The 21,024-nt window shown below is 43.9% G+C and overlaps 1 protein-coding gene across 16 annotated transcripts in view; it reads right to left on the bottom strand.

Moving 5' to 3' along the window:
- Positions 1–21,024, bottom strand: part of INPP4A (inositol polyphosphate-4-phosphatase type I A) — a 2,396,889-nt gene that overhangs the window by 1,930,899 nt on the left and 444,966 nt on the right. For all 16 annotated transcript variants that reach the window (XM_069636670.1, XM_069636669.1, XM_069636663.1 and 13 more), the window contains one exon: positions 13,462–13,550. The gene's annotated coding sequence lies outside the window, so the exon portion shown is untranslated. The remainder of the gene's footprint in view (positions 1–13,461; positions 13,551–21,024) is intronic.

Below are 21,024 nucleotides of genomic sequence, written 5' to 3'. Positions count from 1 at the left end.
TGGTCATTGGGTGTTATCAGCCAACCATTGACGCTGTACAGAATGGATGCAAGCCACTATGGCTAAGACTTGCTAAGTTACTGACCTGGGTCAAAGATAGAGGAGGACCTTTGCAGATAGTGCCTTTGGAGAGTGCAAAGCTCTACTTTATAAACAATGGCACAAGAAAAGTTAGGGAAAATCAGAACTGTGGTCAAATCTTTAATGTACCAGGAATGAACCTTGGAACAGCAGTAATCATGGATCACTACTGGGCTTGTGGATCCAGAGATTATATGAAGCTACCCAAGGACTCGGGAGGACAATGCTCACTATTGAATGTCCATGTTCCCGCATTGGTGATTCCTAAGAGTGACTTAAACCTTGACAGTTTCCTGAAAGCAGGTGCTCACCTGAGGAAGAAGAGATCTGTAGAACTGATAAATCGAATTAAGAGAGAGAACTATTTCTCTGCCAAGTCAATAGAAGCTTTTGATGCCATTCCATATGAGCACAGATTGTTTAGCCAGACTTCGTCGATATTCACGTTGATCCTTATACCGAGTATCCAGATTGGAGCAAATACCAAATGGTTGCAGATTACCACATGGGAATTGCTGCAAACAATCAACACTCACATAAAGAGATTTAATGCTATCAGAGAAGAACTGAGAGCCATACGACTGATGACTCTCCAGAATATATACGTGCTGGACATGATCACATCTATGGATGGAGGTGTTCGCGCAAAAATCGGAGAATCCTGTTGCATGTTCATACCTTCTCATGACGACAAGAATGGCATCTTGACAGAGGCCATAGAGATGCGAACTAAGCTACACGTCCAGATGGTAGACGAAGTAGAAGATATTGCAGATGACAGCTAGTTTGGATCGCTCTTTTCTTGGATTCCACAGTGGATGGCACACATATTAAAATTCCATGGATCGTGATGGTATTGCTTGGATTTTGTGTGATAAAATTAATAATCTCACAATGCAAGAAGACAGCAAAGAAAGCCATAGGGATGAAAATCATGATCAATGTTGAATCAGGATGGAAGGCCAGAGATTTGATAAATAAAGAAATCACAGACTTTGTGACGGCCAGTATTCATACACCTGAGGGAACAAAGTTCCTGTATCCAAAGAACCATAAGATGTTTGTGGGAAAGTGGATCTATTGCAGCCCAGTTGGACAGCGCACGCCCATGACTTGGAACAAGGATGAGCATGTAAAATCAGCTGGATGCCTGAAAGGAGTCATAAAGATATGGATCCCAAAGAAGCATTTTTTCAGAAGAGGATGTCTAGATAAGGAGGATGATGGGAGAGTGGTTGATGAATCGCCCAGAGGGGGGAGTGTAGAGAAGGAGCCAAGTACCCCCAACTGAACCACTTCACCCATATTGCCTATATGTTGGGAACCAGAGTGTAAGCACCATTGAAACTACAGGTACCAAGGAGAATCCTGGAGGCAAGGTTCCCATTAAGGAAGCAATACCTGCATACAAGACAGTATGATGGCCATTTGAATGAAATCCCGGAAGTAACAGGCCAGATGCATGGAAGAGAAGAATGGTGATGTCGCACATGAAGCAAGGCTGACGTACATAGAAGAGATGTAGAGACAAGAGAAGGCAGTAATTCTATAAGGCAGGTATCAAGTATCAAAGACCAGTGACATCTTGGGCTAAGATGAAGAAACTTATGCTACAGAAACAAAGATATCAAGTCATTTTACACATGTACATATGTAAAGAAACACAAGCAGATGAAGTATTCTTGAGGCTAGCTTTATAATGAATAGATTGCAACATGCGCCAACGTATACATATATAGGAGTGAGTAAAGAATGATTGTTTCCACTACGTATTATAGCAGTGCTGGACAAGAAATGTAGGCCTTTCGGGGAGGAGGATCTAATTGTGTTGGGCACATGGAATGTGCAAAGCCTAAATTCCCTGATGAAACGGAAATCTATCCTACGTAAATTAGGGGATATGTCCCTCTCAATAGCTTTCTTACAAGAGACTCACTTGCTCGCGCCAGATGAAAAGCGGTTACTCAGAGTATTCCCGAGACAATTTTTTTTTTGGGGGTGAGAAGAAGCAGGGGGTGGCAATACTGATTGGCGAGCAGATCCTGGTATCCAAGGTTAAAGTCTTACGGAATCCCCAGGGAAGATTCATATGTATGAGGTGCCTCCTCTGGGATCGCTTGTTCAATTGTATGCCCCCAACGTCGGGCAGGACGGGTTCCTGGAGAATTTCCGCATCAATGTACTTCCCTTTGCAGGGGGGCAAATTACTAATTTAATTTGCATGTGCATGGGTTTTCTCCAGATTGGACTTGTCCAATCTGGAGAAAACCAATGCAGCGTGCTGTATCTGTGAGTGTTGGGTGGATAATGGCACTCAGATGCTGTCGGGCAATGCCCCGGTGTCGATTAATCTGTTCATTGTGGCTAGGCCTGAGACACTACGGCTCCCTTGTAAGCTGTACGACCCGATGTTTAGGCATCCGGTAGTGTGCCACAAGATGTGTGAGGTAATGACCAATTATTTCCAGGAAAACAGTAATTCAGGTCCTTGCCCGGGTGTCGTATGGGACACTGTGAAGGCAGTTGTTTGAAGTGAACTCATTAGTAAATCAGCAGCGTATATTAGGAAGCAGCACCTGACCCAGCTGAATGTCGAAAGGGGGTTAAGCAGGCCGAGCAAGAACATAAGCGGTCGCGGAGGGCCCTTAGGTCGCTGAGGACGGAGCGTAAGAAGCTTGAGGAACATTTGGCCAACAGGACGGCCCAGGCAATGTTGAAGACTAAGCAATTCTATTATGCAATGGGAACCAGGCCAAACGTCTGCTGGAAGCTACATTATAGAAACTTCAAAACCAATGTTGGCCTTACAGGATGGGCAGGGTGTGTTGCACCGTGGGGACACAGATAAACTAGGGATTTTCAAGACTCATTTTTGAGGGGTGTTTGACAAGGAGCCTGGTAAGGTTGAAGTTCAGACCCAATAACTGAGGGATGCAGACCTACCAAAGCTATCAGCTGATGAGCGCAAAGGTTTGGATGCCCTGATTGAGCCTGGGAGGTTGAATGGGTTATTAAAACATTGAAAAATAAAGCCCCTGGTCATGAAGGGTTCACAGCTCCTTTCTAAAAAAAGGTTTTGTTCTCTTCTGGTTCCTCCACTGGTGGATCCCTTCAACTCATTACTGGTATCTGGGATGGGGGCCCCTTCTATGGGTGCCTCCACTTCGGTATTGATTCCGAAGCCGGGGAAGGATCAAATGCTGTGGGCAGCTGTCAGCTAGATTACCAATAACCAGGGGCACGAGGCAGGGTTGCCCCCTGTCCCCACTGATGTTTGCGCTGATCATGGAACCGCTGGCCTGTCATGTCAGAGCCAATTCAAACATAGAGGGGTTTGGGGGGGCAGAGCTATAAGGTCTCCCTCTACGAGGATGACACCCTGCTCACTATGCAAAACCCCTTAATCTCTTTGACTGAGCTACTATGAGTATTTGCAGATTTTGGACGGGTCTCCGGATTCAAAATTAACTTTGACATGTCGCATGGGCTAGATGTTTCCCTGAAGCCCCAAGACAGGTCTCTGATTGGTGCACTGCCCCCAATACAATGGTCCAGGGACTTGATTACCTATCTAGGTGTACGTATCCCAGTAGGATTTCAGAGGCCCTTAGATGTAATTTCCCGCCTTTGTTCCAGGAATTCACTGATGATTTAATTAGGTGGGGTTGGCAGGAAATAACCTGGTTTGACAGAATTAACGCAGTCAAAATGAATCTTATCCGTAGGTTACTTTACCTGTGTTTGGCTGTGCCGGTAAGGATCCCTGATTCAGGACTTCGCACACTTCAAGGCAGGATTTGTACATTTATTTGAGGGAATCAGTGGGCAAGAGTTTTCCAGAAGAGCTGAGGGAACTCAAAAAAACAAACCGCAAATTGGAAAAAATATGGAGGAAACACTGCATCGAACCGGACAAAATAAAATACAAAGGCAACGCAGACTATACAAAACACATACTGCGCTACAAGAATCCAACCGGCAACAGCCCACAAAAAGAACTTTTCGGAATCACCAAAGAGATTTTAAAAAACTCATCCTACAACAAAGGTGCCATCTCAACACAAGCACTTTGCGACATCCCCAATTTACTTGGAACAAAAATTGAAACAATCCAACAAACCATCGATACTAACCGTACAAATATAAACACAAGCACTGAAACATGGGTAACTGGCGATACACCACCCACAGCAAGACTCGTCAGCTTTGAACCAATAGACAAACAACCTTTTTCTGTAATAATAAAGGACACCAACCTCACAGGATCTCCAAGCGACATCTACAAAGAAGTCCTCAACCATAGCATCACACTTCCGTCATCTAATGAACCGATCCCTGAACACAGGAATAGTACCCAAGTCTTTTCAAATCGGCTATGAGATTGGAATCATGGAAGGAGACACAGAAACAGATTCAATATATATTTTATTAATGAGGTTGTCAGGATGGATTAAGGCCTAACTTTCCCTATACTAAGGTGGGATTTCCCTACCCCAAAAAAACAAAGGTAAGTCTTTGTCAATGTGTTCAACTGTAAAGTCTGACTGTGTCCAAAACCTAGAACAATGTGTTGGGATGGGTTGCCAGTCATTTGGTCGAAATCAATTGGTCGACTGGACAACTGGTCGAATCAATTTGGTCGAAAACCAAATGGTCGAATTTTTTTTTTTTTTTTTTTTACCCCTTTTTTTTTTTTTTTGGGGGGGGTCCCCCCCCCAACCCCCTTTTTTTTCTTTCTTTTTTTTTTTTTAACACGAAAACCCACAAAACACATATATAAATAAAAAAAAAAAAATTCGACCATTTGGTTTTCGACCAAATGACGTCGACCAAATTGCAGTCGACCAGTTTGTAGTCGACCAAATGACTGGACACCGTTGGGATGTCAACCATAAATTAAATAGTGTTCCAAAAGTAAAGTTCTAAGCTATTTCCAGCTCTGTCTTACACTTTATCTTCTCTTCTCCCCATGTCATTATGTTTTTTTTTTTTACAATGTTTAACGTTTCTTCTTTTGGATTTGCAGCAATAAAGTTCCACACTTTTGTAAAGGTCAAAATGCCCTTGCCCAAGTTCAATACAGTTTCAGGGCAACATGTCTCAGGGTTCCTTTCCCCAGGATCAATAAAACAAGATGACCCAAAAAGAAGAAAATTGGAGCTTTGGTTTAATAGTTTAACAGTTCTTTACAATGTAGGGTTCCCTTCCCCAAGAATGGAATACACCAATGATTGGTTTCTTTGTTCCACAACAACAAACGTCCTTGTTAGCATTGTGAAAAACATAAGGGTTTTTCCCTTCTGATTTTCGGGGGATCTTTCAAACAGGTGGCCAGGGGAGGGCCATCGCTTTTGAATCCAGACCCTGGGGGCGGACTAGCGAAGGAGGCTCACCTGGGTGGAGGGTCCCTTGGGATTGTGGAGGGATTTCCCAAGGGTGAGACATGGTATCCCCGCCCACATTCAAATAAACATCCCCTCAGCCTGTCAGCCAGATCCCTGGTTTCCATAGAACCCTCTGCTTCTCAGGTCTTAATAACATTACGATGGAACACCTAGACTCAAAAGGACTTTTCTCTTTCTATGAATGTCCCTCTAATGAGGACAGGCAAGGTCAGGCACTTGGCTACGATCACAAACCTCTGCATCCAATAGAGAACCAAACTAAGTATAAAAGATGGAACCCAGATTTACAAAGGGAGCACGGAGAGCCAGGAAGGCAAAGGCGAGTTCGAGAAGGAGAGCAGGCGAGATGGCGAGCAGTTGAGCAGAGGCTATTGAGAACCAGGCTTGAGAGAACTGGATGCAGAGATGCTACAAGGCTGCAGGTTGAAGCAGGAGAAAGCATGCCGAGGCACCCATGGTTCCAAGAAGCCGAAAGGGTTTGTCAAAGGAAGCTGAGTAGCTGGTTAATCTCTCTGAACGTTGTGCCAACAGATTGCTTGTTTCCCTCGGACAGCAAAGCTGCCCAGGAAGGTCTGAGGGGCTGGAGGGTTGATACCTGGCCTCGAATGAAAGAATTGTGAAGGACACGTGGTTAAAGTATTGCCAGTGAGAGAGCCCTGTTTGTAACGACGCAAATGATTACCAAGTTGCAAGCAAGATTACACGTAAGTGAGACGCGTTGAAAGAAAGTTTTGATTGTTTTGAACTGTGATGAAATAAAGTAACAGAGTGGTACTGTGGAATACCGCATTATCGAACAAGTCTCTGTGAAATGAGAAAGTTAAACAAAGTATCGCTGTGGTGAAAAGCAAGCTGAACAAGTTAATGTAAGTGTAGGTCGATAGGGAAAGGCTGCGGGAGAAAATATTGAAACTGAGTGATTAAATGAATTGACAAGAAAGTGGAACTTGTCGAGGTGGTAAGAAGAACGTTTGAGACAGACACAAAGAAGTAAACTTGTCGTGGTGCTAGAAGGTACGCTTGAGGAAAGACTAACAGAGTATAAGAAATACTTATATAAATACGATTCGAGCATGGGAATAAGCAAAGCTGTGTCGTTCCGAAAGTCTTCAACGTAAACCGCATGAGGAAAGCAGGAAGATTGGAGAAGGAAACCCTATGTATCAAGATGATGAAATATTGTAATATAAAATACTAAAGAGTTGAAAGTAACGAGTAAAGTGGGTCTAAACTCCGGTGAGGAAAGCCGGAAAGATCAACCCAGGAACATTGTTAAAGCAGAACTGTGCTATACTAGCAAGCATTGAATCTTGCAAGGGAAGTCTGAGAGAATGACATGAACTGTGCCAAATAAGAAAACTATTGAACTGCCTTTTGTTAACTGTTTGGAACGAACTGAACTTTTGGAGATCCCGAGTCACTTAAGCTTGGAGAAGGGAGTTCAGAAGAAACTCATGATCATCCTGATATACTTTTGAGACATTTATATACTTTATCCAATACCCTACACATTGTTAAGTCACAGCGTGAGGGCAAGCAGATGTTTGACACAGACAGATTATTTACTTTTGACAGACAGACTTTTGGACTATTTTGGACTATTCTTTCTTCTTTATTTTCATGGTTAAGACTACTCCCATTTAGAAAAAGGACAGGTTAGGCATTCTTCCAACCCCATTTTTATAAATAAAGGTTTTCGAAACTTGTATCCTTGTGTCTGTGTCTACCTCTAAGCACCATGCCTTTCTCACAGCATGTAGGGGGTCTTGGCACAGTTTTAGACCACATGTTCCACCCATTACAGGTCACGCTACCAGGAACTTGTTCATTCACTTGCAACAGTTCTTGATTCAATGAATAGTAGTTCTCTGGTCTATGCGCAGTTTTAGACCACACAGTCCACCCATTACAGGTCACGCACCCAGGGACTTACAGGTTTCCTTGAGTAGTTCAATATTTAGTTAAAACAAGTATTTTCTCAAATGCAGTTCACATATCAATGGTTTCTGAACCTTTACTTTAATTTTGCACTCAGGATATTTCATTCTTAACTTTCTATTGGCTTGCAGTTCATTGTGCCATATTGCAATAAGGTTGTTCTTTCCTTTGACTTTAATTAAACAGGTGTATATTTTGCTCATTCTATTCTGTTCAATATTCAATCTATGCCTTTTTGCTAATTTTCTCTCATTCAATGTTCAAAAAATGCATCTTTACTTAGTTCATTTAATTCTGTATTCCAAAAATGATGCTTTGCTTGTTTAATTCAATTTGATTTTTAATAAACACAACTGTGTTTCTTTCATTCAGTTCGGTATTCAATCAAAGCAACTTGGCTCCTTTCATTCAGTTCAGTATTCATTCGATGTAACTTTTTTGCTTTCATTCATTCCGGTAATCAATAAAGATATCTCTGCTTCTTAACATAGACCACTACTACGTGTAAAGTCTTTCGGAGCACCCCGGCTTGTTTAAGCGTCCCAGACACTTACCCGAACTCTGGAGCTCCGTGTAACGGCTTCTCCCTTTTCGTGGGAAAGCCTGATCACCAGGCTATTCAAACCACCCACTTTGGCTCTCATATGCAGCATTGCCCTCACTCTTCAGCAGTGCCTGCTGCCCGCCTTTCCTTCCTTGGATCTCCGTTCTGCGCTGTTACTACAGCCGGTCTCCCAGGATGTCGGTCAGCGTTTTAGCGTCTTGGCCTCTCTCGCTCTAGCACGGCTGCTTCTGCTGTGCCTTTCTCTTTCGCGGCTTCTCCTGCTGTGCCTTTCTCTTTCCTGGTTTCTTTCAACTGCAGCAGTAGTCCACCTCTTATACACCTGTGGTCTGGTGACGGGCTGCAGGTGTTCATTAAAGGCTGCCTGACTCATTACAAGGATGTACCCAACCTCTCATCTTCTTCGCCCAAGTACCAAAGTGGTAAGAGGATATGGAATTCATTACTCTAAATTGATTTTTCCTCGTTTCAGTACTATAATGGGGAAAATGTTTATTATCCATAACTCTCAGTTGATTTTTCCTCATCTCAATACTATTAGGTACCTCAAGAGGGGAACAAGAGTAAACAACCTTATAGTGACTTAAAAAGGTCAGGAGAGGGTTAAAATGATGTTGTAATGAAAAGGGAGATTTTGTGTTTTGGTCCACGCTACCTTACTCCTAGTCTGTCTAACTCACTGTCTAACACTTGGGGGATGATAGAATCTCCTACTCTTTTCAGAGATAAGGGAACATGGTGCACAATATCCCATAACTACCTCTGGGGTAGATGTTCCCTCCGGAAAGGAGAATGTGGAATACTGTGTCTTACCTAAGTGTATCCCACCCCCAATCCTTAAGGACCCTCTATCCAGGTGGTCCTCCCTCGCTTGCCCACCCACAGGGGCAGGATGCAAAAACAATAGCCTTTCCCTGGCCACCTGCATAGAGGATCCTAGGGGACTAGGAGTGAAAATACCCTCAGGTTTCTCACACGGCATATATCAAACCACTGATAAAAAACTAAACGTAAAGTGCAGAAGACCCCAGCAATTGCAGACCTATATTTAACCTGCCCGACCCGGCGAAAATACTGGAGAACCATGTATACAAAATCCTACTTGACTACATAGAAACTAATGGAATACTCGACCACTTGCAAGTTGGCTTCAAACCGATGAGAAACAGAATTGGCTCCTATACATATGGAACGACCTAAAAATAAATACAGACAACGGCACTCAATCTGCCCTTATAGTACTGGACATATCAGCAGAATTTGACACAATCACTCACACAACATTAATAGAAAGACTGGAATGTGTTATAAAAGAAACAGCCTTAAAATGGTTAAAATCCTTCATCACAAATCGAACCGATAGAACTTTCCTACCACCTTTTATCTCATACACCAAAAATATCTTCTGCGGAGTGCCACAAGGTTCCAGCATCTGCCCCCTCCTTTTCAACTTTTACATGTCCCCCTTGATGAAAATCATTCGAACCCACGGACTGATCACCTACGACTACTCAGAGGACACATACCTCATCATGAAGATAGCCACGACCCAAGAACCAAACAATACCCTCAACAATTCACTCACAGACATATACAGTTGGATGACAACGAACAACCTCAAACTAAACCTAGCCTAAACAGAAATAATGACCTCACTCCCAGAGGGCAACGGAACCGACTCACCACTGGACCTGCCCCAAAGAGTGGGAACGCAATGGGAGACTTCAAGTTTGATAAACAACCTAGAAATGCGCATGGACAACAGACTATCTCTGGAAACACAAGTCAATGATATCACAAAGAAGTGCTTCTACCTCCTGATACTACTCAGAGGGATCGTCCCGTACCTCACCTTTGTGTATAAAACCCTTGCAATCATCTCCCTGATATTCTCAAGAATCGACTACGCAAACAGCCTCTCGGAATGCCTGAAAGGCTCACCAGAAAACTTCAATGCAAGCAGAACACTGAAGCAAGGATACTCCTTAGATTAACCAGAAGTACCACATCAGACCAGCACTGAGAAGTCTACAGTGGCTCCCAGTAAAACAATGCTTTAAATTCAAGACCCATTGCATTGCCCACAAATCTATACATGGATAAAGAGCGGAATTTCTTCATGCCAAGATCAACGGCTACCAACCTGGAAGAGACATAAGATCAAGCAACAACCTCCAAATTGATATGAAACAATAAGAAAAAAGGAAGTCGGAGAAACTGCATTCTCGTGCCTAATTGCTAATCTATGGAACACAATGCCAAAGGCAATTAGAACCATAGAAGACCACCTCACCCTTCAGGAAACGACTGAAAACATGGCTATTCAACTGCCAATGACCAGCACAAAAGGGACAACGTCAGCGTTACCAATGAGGACTGAAAGAAAATCCCCTAAACCACCAACCCACTGTGAGAAACCTGAGGGTATCCTCACTCCTACTCCTCCTACTCCCCCCTGGATCCTCTTCTCAGGTGGCCAGGGAAAAGCCATTGCTTGTGGATCCTGACCCTGGGGGTAGAGAAGTGAGTGAGGATCACATGGGTGGAGGGTCCTTGGGGATTGGGGTGCCTGCAGGAGAGACATGGTATCCCCCTTTCCCTACTGAAGAACATTCTACCCCTACCCCAGCCTTCATAGGCTATTGTAAGTCAGCTCCCCTCATTTCCCCACACTTTATCTCTGGCAGTACTGGGACAAGGAAGAGGTGACAGAGTGATGAACACTAAAAACCAATGTCACCACTCTAGTACTGGGACGAGGAAGATGCCTGCAGAATACTGTGAGGGTCAGGCATGTTCCCTTAATTATAGTCAGGCAAGATCAATTGAAAATCCACACCTGCAACCTGTCAAGTGGTTGAAGGTGTATAAAGAGAGAGCAAGAGAACAGCGTGTGGAGCCACAGGGAGGCCTGTGTGGGAGAGACCAGCAGGGGACCCATGTCCAGAGGAGGCAGCCGCGGTGGGACCTTAGGAGGAGCATGACGCTGGCCAATGTCCCAGAGAACCTGTGGAGCCCAGGGAGAGTTGGGCTGTTAGGCTGTAACAGGTGTGGGAGCCTCTGTGTGCAAGAACGAGCAGCTGGAGCTGCAAATGAGCAGGACAGAAGAAAGAACACTGTCCGTGTAGAGGCTGTGGAGGTGCCAGCTTGTGCACGAAGGCACCCGGCGTGCGAGCGGCACTTGCAGAGGCCGGCCTGCCTACCTGAGAAGCCAAAAGAAGCAGCAGGAGCCGCCAGGGAGGAACTCCGGGAATCGGTAAGTGTCGAAGAAAGCCACTCAGAAGCCGGGCGTTCCTAGCGGGCTGCATAGAGGTAACGAAATACTGAACTGAATGGAAACTTGAAATTAATACATTGAATGCATATTGATTACCAAACTGAATGGAAACATGAGATTAAACGCATCGAATGCATATTGAATACTGAACTGAATGAAACCTTGAAATTAAGCATATTAAATACGGAATTGAATACATCTTTATGGGCAAAGCAAATAGTATATGACAGCCAACAGGAAAGTGCCCATGTGAAAGCAACCAACGGAAAAAAGTGACATACAAAGGTGGGGCATGAACAAGACCACCACAAAGTGTACTTTTATGAGTGGATGCAGTGCGGCAAGGTGAAAGACTGGCAAGAGCTGTGTGACACTTTATGGCAGAGCCAAGAGGTTAACCAAGAGAAGCCAGAAGAGTGTAAAACTGCACATACAGTCAAGGGGCTGACAAAGTAGAACTAAAAGTATGCGACTCTGTGCACAGGGGCAAGTACAGAAGAACCTGTGTGGGCTCAAGAGCCTAGGGATCCTGGTTGTGCGACCTGTGGTGTGTGGAGCATGTATGTGTTCTGACAACTGTGCCTAGACCAATGAGCCCTGGACTGTGAAAACCAAAGACATTGTGAAAAAAGTCAAGGAGAAGCACTGCAAATGAACTGGTGATCCAATCGAAAAGAAGGGTCAGGTTGACCTCGAGTTGTGTTCAACTTTTTGAAAAGACTGAAACAAGTACAAGTGGCTGAGTTAAAGTCTTGAGGAAGGGAACCTTGAGACTTGAGGAACTGCAAGTGTTGTCTTGAGAACTGAGTCTCAAGACCCTTTTCTTTTGAACGGTGTTGCTTGGGACTCGGGGAATGGAACCCCGAGGATTGTTTGGAACTGTATTGCCTTGAATGTGAGAAAGGGAAACTTGAGACTTTTGTGGAACTTTCTTGAATTTGGGGAAGTGCAGCTGAAAATGAAGCTAAGCGCTGCTGCAAGAGGCTCAGTACTTTGTATTAAACACCATTAATTGTATTATGGACATCCATACGCATTGGTTAGCTTTAGTTGTAAGGGCAAGGATAGGTTTTGGACACCGACTGACTTTTAAGTTAAACACTTTGACTAAGACTTTCCTTAGTCTCCTTCAGGTAGGGAAATCCCACCTTAGCATAGGGCAAGTTAGGCTTTCTACCACCCTGACATTTAATTTAATAAAGCATTTTATTTTGAACTTTGAATCTGTTGCCTGTGTCTTGCTTCATGATGCCTTCACACCACCACAGCCCACTCCCCCTCTCCCGGCCATGCATCACACTTAGCTAGGACTGCAAAGACTAGCCATGACTCACAGACAGATCAGTGAAGACTTGCCTCATCTCACATTCAGATAAATCTGATAACATTAAGCCATGCACCTCATTAGACAGACTTGCATGCCTATGGGGTAGCCTAACTACACAAACACACACCAAACTAAATAACATAAGCACACAACAAACAATCCCAGATACTGGACCTTACCCTTACGAACACAACAAGCCAGTGCATACAACAATAAACACCACCCCAACTACACATGAAACACACTACAAACACACCAACATAACACTCTCTTGCATACAACAAACAACCACAACACTTGGCCCTCTGCTTACGGATACAACAAGCTAGTGTGCACGATTATATTACCGCCCACACCACACATGAAACACATACTCAACATAACAATAGTACTCAACAAACAACCAAGGCATTGAGTCTTACCCTTATGGATACAACAAGTCAGAGCACACAACCAAATCACACGCAAGCCAACACACTCAGCACCAGTTTCTCCTGGTTCTCAACCTATCCTATCACTGCACCCTCACTAGCACACCCCACCCTCTTTCTTGCAGAGCCCCCGAAGACAGCCCCATTGGTGATAGCGGTGCACGGTATAAGACAACTTAACAACACAAACATCCGAAAGATATTCCTCCCACATCTGTGATTGTATTTTTATATATGTAATTCAAGGGCTTTGTCATTAAATAAATATTTGTATTGACTTAGAACAGCAACTCCACATATACAAATCAAATTCCAATGGAAAATGCTGCACTACGGTCACAAAAATATCACTTTATTAAATAATAAACATTTAACGCACAGCAAGTGAACTGCTACTTTAGTCAATGACAAGTTGAACAAGGGCCCAAGAGCAGACTCACCTCCTGAATACAGCTGAGTTCTGACAAAACAACATCTAAGTGCAGCGGTGTCTTTATGGTCATCAGTCAAAAGTAAAGTGCTGGCAGTCCTGTAGAGAGGAAAGAAGATTAAACCTTCTGGATATGCAAAGCAGACTATTCCGTCCGGAAGCAAACTAAAAAATTATTATAGACTCTTACCTTTTGCAGAAGTTATGCATGGAATAGGAAGAGACAACTGTACTCTAATGCTGACGTTTAAACAAATATTAAGGATATGAAATCATTCAAAATTTAAAGGACAGGACCATAGACAATCATTATCATAACTTCTTGTGAAGTGGGATTCCACTAATAGAAGCCAGGGTCAACCTGACAAAACAGACTGTCAATGAACTCATAATGTGGGGATATGGGAGAGGTGTGGTTCGAGCAGATAAGTGAGAATTGCAAGTGAAAGAAATATTCAGGGCATCAATGCCTTTGTGGCATGTTTCAACTATACAAACAGCAATGAAAGAGACATCTTTTTTGCCTGTGAACCTATATCCTTGTGTCACCCAACCCACACTAGATTTGCAGATATTTGGTTTAATTGTGTTGCAATGAAGACCCTATGTTCCACAGTTCAAACCAGTCACACTTTCCATCATGAAAGAATTAAATTATTCTAGAGAATGTTTGTCATATTTTTGAGTGAAATGTAATTCCTTTACGGCCATGGATTTCTTTTAGTGCAGTGCCCTTGAATGCTTCCTTGATAACATAGATGGGCACTCCAATAGAGAGGCATTTATGCATAATGGCATAACGAGTGATGCCTAATCTGCTATTATTGATCATAAGCATCCAGGACTTTGTGGAATCCATTACAGGCAACACCTGAGCTTCAGTGTAACTGATTCGGGGACCCTACCAGGAATTCCTGATATCGGATATACTTCAGCCCAGGAGCCGAGCAGCAATAACAGAAAATAACAAGCATAATATTCTACCTGGCTTTTTGGTGAATGTGTTTCATTTCTACCTGCATCTGGTACACCGGTATTGAGGCACAAATGGAAATGCTATTAAAGATTGTCATTAACAGAGAAAACCAAATCAGAATCACTCTGGTAAATATGGATCTTTGGTTTTTGAGATGGAGGGCAGATCTAGTTCTTTTTTAAACACTCTGATTAATCTGAGAAGTGCTTCAACCATTAGTCCTAGTGATGCAATGATTCTGAGTGACACTCAAGAGTTTAATGAGGGGCCTCCAAAATCTAGAGGACTCTTGTTGAAATAGCCACTTTCACTTCTTTCTAAACCTCACATATGAATTTGTTTTCTTAGCAAGCAAACCTGTATAGGCCGTTTTCGCCAATAGCATTGGCATACAGTTTTCAACCTGAGACAATGCTTTCACTGGTGCTTTCTTGGCTTCACAGCACTGCTCATGAAGCCAAGCCTTTATACTATGGGTAAAGAGGTTTACTCACAGGTTTGGTCATAATGCGTTTGTCAGGAAAACTGACAAATGTTGCTGGTATATAGAGGTATGCAGTGATAACGAATCACAAAATACCTAATCCTATTACAACAAACCGAAAATAACTAATTCCAAAATTGTTTTTTTAATTTTGAAAAAAACAAAAAAAGGGCTTGGTAGTGGGAATAATGGTTCTGGGGGTGGGAGGAAAGTATTAATAACAAAATAAGGGGGGCTTGGCAGGGGAACCCCCTCAAAAACAACAAAAAGGGAATTCGTTATTTTGGAATTCGTTATTATGGTATTAGTGTAATGGGATTAGTTATTCTGGATTCGATAAAATCACATGTAACCATATATAGGATTCTGATTCAATGGTTTAGGTCTGTTTGACGGAAAAAAATTACCTTTTTCTATCTGACCTAATTTTTTTGGGTCCTTTTTTTCCGAAATTGCCACCTCCCCCCACCTTAACCTATTCCCTTACCCCACCCCACATATATATTTATTTTATTTTGACCGAATTTCAACAAAAAAACGATTGTACATTTGTTCAAGCATGCTAATGCGGATTTAATAGTAAGGAGACACACATTTAGCAAAGCCCATCTTAAAGCCCTTCTACTATTGTTAATTGTGAGGTAAACTGTTACCATTAACAAGCAACTTAAGCCTAGTGACGATTTTTAGATAGAAAACAAGACCATTATCATCACTCAGTATTTGAGAAAACATTTCCCAATCAACAATAAGCTATAATTTATTTTCCAGAGTTGACAAGAAACTCACATATCTGACTTTCAGACAGAGGCCACAAATATACATGCTGCTGGATTGATACTCCCGACACGACTCCTTTCATTATTCTTGTCCCAGAAATACTGCTAATGATAGAAGAAACGTTTCTGCCTTTTCAGGGGTAAGCTCCCTACACCACAATTCAAAGATGTCTTCACTCTAGACCTAATGTGAGCCAATGTGAGCCAATCCTAAAGAGAGATTTCTATGTTCAATCCCCTTCCCATTTTAACATATATGGCAATTTAGTTTCTTGGCCATCAGTATCGAGGGATGTGTAGGTATGATGTATGGATAGGTCCACGTGAGGTGCAGTCTCGAGATCTGCAAGGTGGTACTCAACCCCAAGTCTGCCATCTCTCTGTGTGATCCAGTAGCGTAGCTGTATGACCAGAATAGAATCTGTCTGGTTCTGACAACCCAAAGCCTGCTTTGCACAACACCAAACCTTTAGGTTGCCCATTTTCAAACAACTGGCCCACATATTTTAGACCCCCACTGCAAATTAGTAAACTGCTTACTAATAAAGCCAAGCATGAAATCAAGATTTCAAAGTACCAGAATATAAGGTGACGGGAATGAGCAGAATTTTTATTTGCAAACAAGAACATCCCATTGGTCCAACACTGTAGCCATCACTTTATAACCCACAGAATAAGACCTAGCCGAACGCCTATGCTTTAGAGTTGACATGGTTCCATGGTTCCCGATTAGGTACCATTGTTTAATTTCCTGCTAATGGCGTAATCATTCATATATTCCTCGTAGCTGTGTTGCAGCTACATAGCTCTCCATATATAGCACTGCAGTTCCGCACCCATTAATTGCCTCAATAAGAACGTTGTGAGGGATCCTAGGCTTTTTATGAGGTCAAATGCAGCCTTATTCGGACGGCTAGAGACAATGTTGTTCACTAAAGCCCACCAGGGTATTTTTTATCTTGTACGTGTTCTCTTGCATACTCCAATCTCCCAAACACGTTTTCTTTGGAAGACGCTCTTGGTTTGTCATTCTTCTGGACATTTAGGAAGTTCAAGTCATTTTGTCAAATTAACCTTAAATGTTCCCTCTTTTTATGACATTCCTCAAATAGTGTTATGGAAAATAATGTGTTCAATGAGCTGCAACTCCTGTGAAGACTGCCGAGCCTTGCAAGTCACCACTTTAACAAATGAACACACAAATTAACTAAATGCACTGGTCCCCTATTTCCAGTAACCCCCCTTGTGAAGAGTTCAACTTGCAGTCGAACGTACAGCATCATCAATTCTAAGGGAATACTGGGTTAACTCCTCTGGAAATTCAATTTATGAGCAGTACAAATACAAGTAAGGTGATAGACTGATTATATATTTTGCTGGCAATGCTGTCTGACATTTTGTGAAAAAAAGGTAGAATCTATAGATTTTCATCCCCAACCTACCCTGACAAAAAAGACCCTTGAAACACATCTTTCTCTGTCACGTGCTCTGCTAATTCGCTTCACTACCCAGCGTTATTGCTCACTTGCAGGGTTACAGCCTTCGTATATAGCAGTCCGGTGTCACTGCTTACTAATATGCGTGCGCTAAAATCACAAATGTGTTTGCTCCATTTTCTAAACGTGCAAGGTAGGGTTTGCTAAGATTTTGCCAAATGGAAAACAGGTGCTAAAAATACATCTGTCAGACTGCCACAGCTAGAGTGGCTCATTCTGTGTAAACAATGTCTATCACGGCAGACATGATTTCTCGACGGAGCGGGCCGTGTCCTCTGTGTTCGCAGCGCGCGGGCCATAAGGCTGCCGCACTAGCATCTGAATTTCCACATAACAACAGAACTAAGATGGATGTTTATTCACGAGATCAGCTGAGCAGTGCATTTTTCTCTGGCGACGAGAATTCAGCCTCTATGCAGCTGAACAGGAGAAATCAGGCAAGCCAGGTTTATGTCACTGAAGTTTTTTCCAACGTCTCAGTGCAATATGCGATTTTTCACAAGGTTCGTGGGCGAGGTACACGTTTTAATCTTAGCTCAAGCAGCACACACGAGCGACACGCTCAAAGGGACAGGGGGTTCAGTTTGTAGAGCTATGGTGTGACATTGCTTTTAAACATTTCCGTCGTCTGTTTACCACACCTGAAATAACGTTATTCTCGCTCTCGTCTATGAATTCACACGGAAATTCCCTCGGTGGAAGAAATCCATACCCATTAACACTTATCTACGATTTTCTATCACATTAACATGTTCTTTCATTGATGTTGTATCATACATTGAATACAATACCCCCCACTACATATTGATATTGCAAGTCATCTCTTTATTCCTTACTAGTTTTGAGTATCATCCTCCTGAACAATAAACCTCATACTATTTCCTTTTCCCATCTTTTGTATGTTCTGGGCAATGCTGCATGGGCATCCCACAAGCGAGGCAGGGTAACTGCTGTTACCATCGGCAGCTGGGAGAGGGGCAGCCCCAACCTTCTCTGTGCCTGCTCCTCCCCCCAGCTACGGAGACACGCAGTCTCGGCAGCACAAAGCCATGGAAGGGTAAGGTGCGAACAGTCATCTCACCTTTCCTCCAAACAGCAAGGTGCTAAGCACCATAAGGAAAACAACCGTCAGGCAGCGTCCAGGTTCAAAAGATCTGCCACCACCAGGGGGCCAGACAGTCAGCTACCCGGCCGAGGGCTGCGACAACAGCAGCCCACACCACATACACAACAAAAACCCAGGGCCTCACTGGGTCCTATAAATATGAGCAGCATGCTCAGAGTAAACACAATCTGTTTGTGGACCCTGAACGGGGACCCAAGCAAACAGGAGGTTCACTGTTTACTCAGTGTCTTCCAAATCTTCTTGCTTCTTTAGCAAATCTTGAGGTTCGCTGTACATGGCAGCATCTTTTTTCTTTCCTGAACATTGTACTGTTCAAAGCAATTGCATTGCAGCCTTAACAAAGGAAGAAGAGGCAACCGAACAGCCAGCGCGGACGGCGTCAATATCAACATCTCGTCATAGAGGAAAAGCGAGCGGCGAGCGTGTCGAAAACAAAACAAACAAAGACACGTGCTGCGGAATCATCCTAAGCCAGTACGAAACGAAGGAGAGATAGGCACCCGAGCAGCCCAGCGCGGACGGCGGCCGATTCAACAATTTACAGGTGAGCCACCGCGCTGAGGCTACAAGGGAGGAAAAATAGACACTTGTGTCCGGGAAGAGATACAATTTGTTACAGTGGACCGGAGCCCCCGTGTTATAAGGCAGGCAGGGCAAGATAACACAAGCCAGTTTTAAACTCGGGCAGCACAGCGAGCCGGGAGCACGTTTTTTCTGGACATCCACGCAGAGCTTGCGAACGCAATTTCAAGCTCGGCGGGCCCAAATACTGCAGATTAAAAATATTTTCTGTAATTTTGCACAGGTGCCCTCACAGCGAAACCAATTATTTAAATACCAGTGAAACAAGTCTGGGGGCTGCCCATTTATTAAAATAAACACCGCACAAAGTGGACACTAGGAGACAATTTTTCTTTGAACCCTTTCAAGAGGGCACCAGCCAGCAGTTACCCAGCACGGGCAACAAATAGAACAGGCTCAAAGAGCTCGCCGATAGCAACAGTTTTAACTCCTTGATAAAACTTTTTCCTTTTCCTTTAACAGGCATAAAAGATCATAGGGCCCAAACGGAAAGCACGGGCACCCTCAACACTGGCGCAAAAGCCCAAATCACTACAATTGTTAGCAGCCATTGAAGCGGCAGAGCACTACAGATGGGCATGGGTTAGAGAAAACATGTACGGCCCACCCAGGGAAGGAATTACCAGCCCACCCAGCCAAGATGAGGATTCTGCGCCATTAAAAAGGAGAAAAGTATCTGAAGGCGCCAAAAAAGGTAACAAAAAATTGTCAAATTTGTTCTGGCGCAGTGGGCAAGTATTATCAGGAACCGTTGGCTAGAATTTTGTTGGGCAGAGTGGGCTAGCTCAGATGTGGAGGTACAGTTTAGGCTAGTACAGGTTATGCACAGTGTGGATAAAGGAGGCTGGTTACACTTGGGGAGAATACGCTAGTTCAGAGTGGGCACAGTGGGCATGCAGAATTTGGCATCAGCGCAGACCTGGCTGGGCATATAGGTACAATCTGACAAGATCTGGCATCAGCGCAGACCTGGCTGGGCATATAGGTATAATCAGACAAGATGTGGCAACAGCGCAGACCTGGCTGGGCATATAGGTGCAATCAGACAAGATTTGGCAAGACCTGGCTGGGCATATAGGTACAATCAGGCAAGATTTGGCATCAGCGCAGACCGGGCTGGGCATATAGGTACAATCAGACACGATTTGGCATCAGCGCAGACCTGGCTGGGCATATAGGTATAATCAGACAAGATTTGGCAACAGCGCAGACCTGGCTGGGCATATAGGTACAATCAGGCAAGATTTGGCATCAGCGCAGACCTGGCTGGGCATATAGGTACAATCAGACAAGATTTGGCATCAGCGCAGACCTGGCTGGTCATATAGATACAATCAGACAAGATTTGACATCAGCGCAGACCTGACTTGGTGTGTAGTGTTTGGTAGGTAGGTGTTGGCACTATGGTGCGCTTAGTAGAGTCGCTGATTAAATTGGTGATCATACCGAGATTACGCTGGACATAGACAGGCAGGTGCGCAAACATGTACACCAGTTGTACACTTGGCGCTGCGAGACGTGGCTATGCGCGGCAAGGTGTAGACTGGAGTGCACAGTGTTGGTAGGGCTAGAAGATGTGGTAACCATAGGTGAGCAGTTGTAAACAATGCTGAGGTATTGACAGATCTAAGCTACAGATGCCGATATAGATGCTGCAGGCCCAATTTGTGTAGAGCCGGTCTGAGATATTGTTGGTCAGCGACCGCCCATTTAGGGTGCAGGCGTAGACGTGGACCGTGTTGACCGGAGGTCTAAGTGGAAGATCGGTAGGCCTTTAGAGAGCCTGGATGCTGGCTGTCTCTGTGGGTTGTGACATGAACAGAGAGGAGATACTATGCGAGTGCGGCAGTACTCACGTGGCAGATGCAAGGGTTGTACGGCAGCGTGGCTGGCCCACGGCTCGTACAGCCGCGGACAGATGCAGACAGGCCCTTAGGATGCAGCCCTTTGGAGGGTCGGCCGGCTTCCGCCTTCCGGTCGCCGTGATTGGATTATGTGCTCCGCTGGTCAGCCAATCATAGGGCTGCTGGCGCGGGTCTCGATTCGCATTACAGTGCGATAAGGGGAATCGAGCAGCTATTTTAGGAGTGGCAGCAAATTTGAAATTGGACGTCGTGGAGCTCTGATCAG

The sequence above is a fragment of the Ambystoma mexicanum genome, chromosome 7p (assembly GCF_040938575.1).
Source record: "Ambystoma mexicanum isolate Mex_15411 chromosome 7p, UKY_AmexF1_1, whole genome shotgun sequence".
NCBI lineage: Eukaryota > Metazoa > Chordata > Amphibia > Caudata > Ambystomatidae > Ambystoma > Ambystoma mexicanum.
Note: the sequence above shows the minus strand (reverse complement) of the source record. Positions and strands in the feature narration are given on the sequence as shown.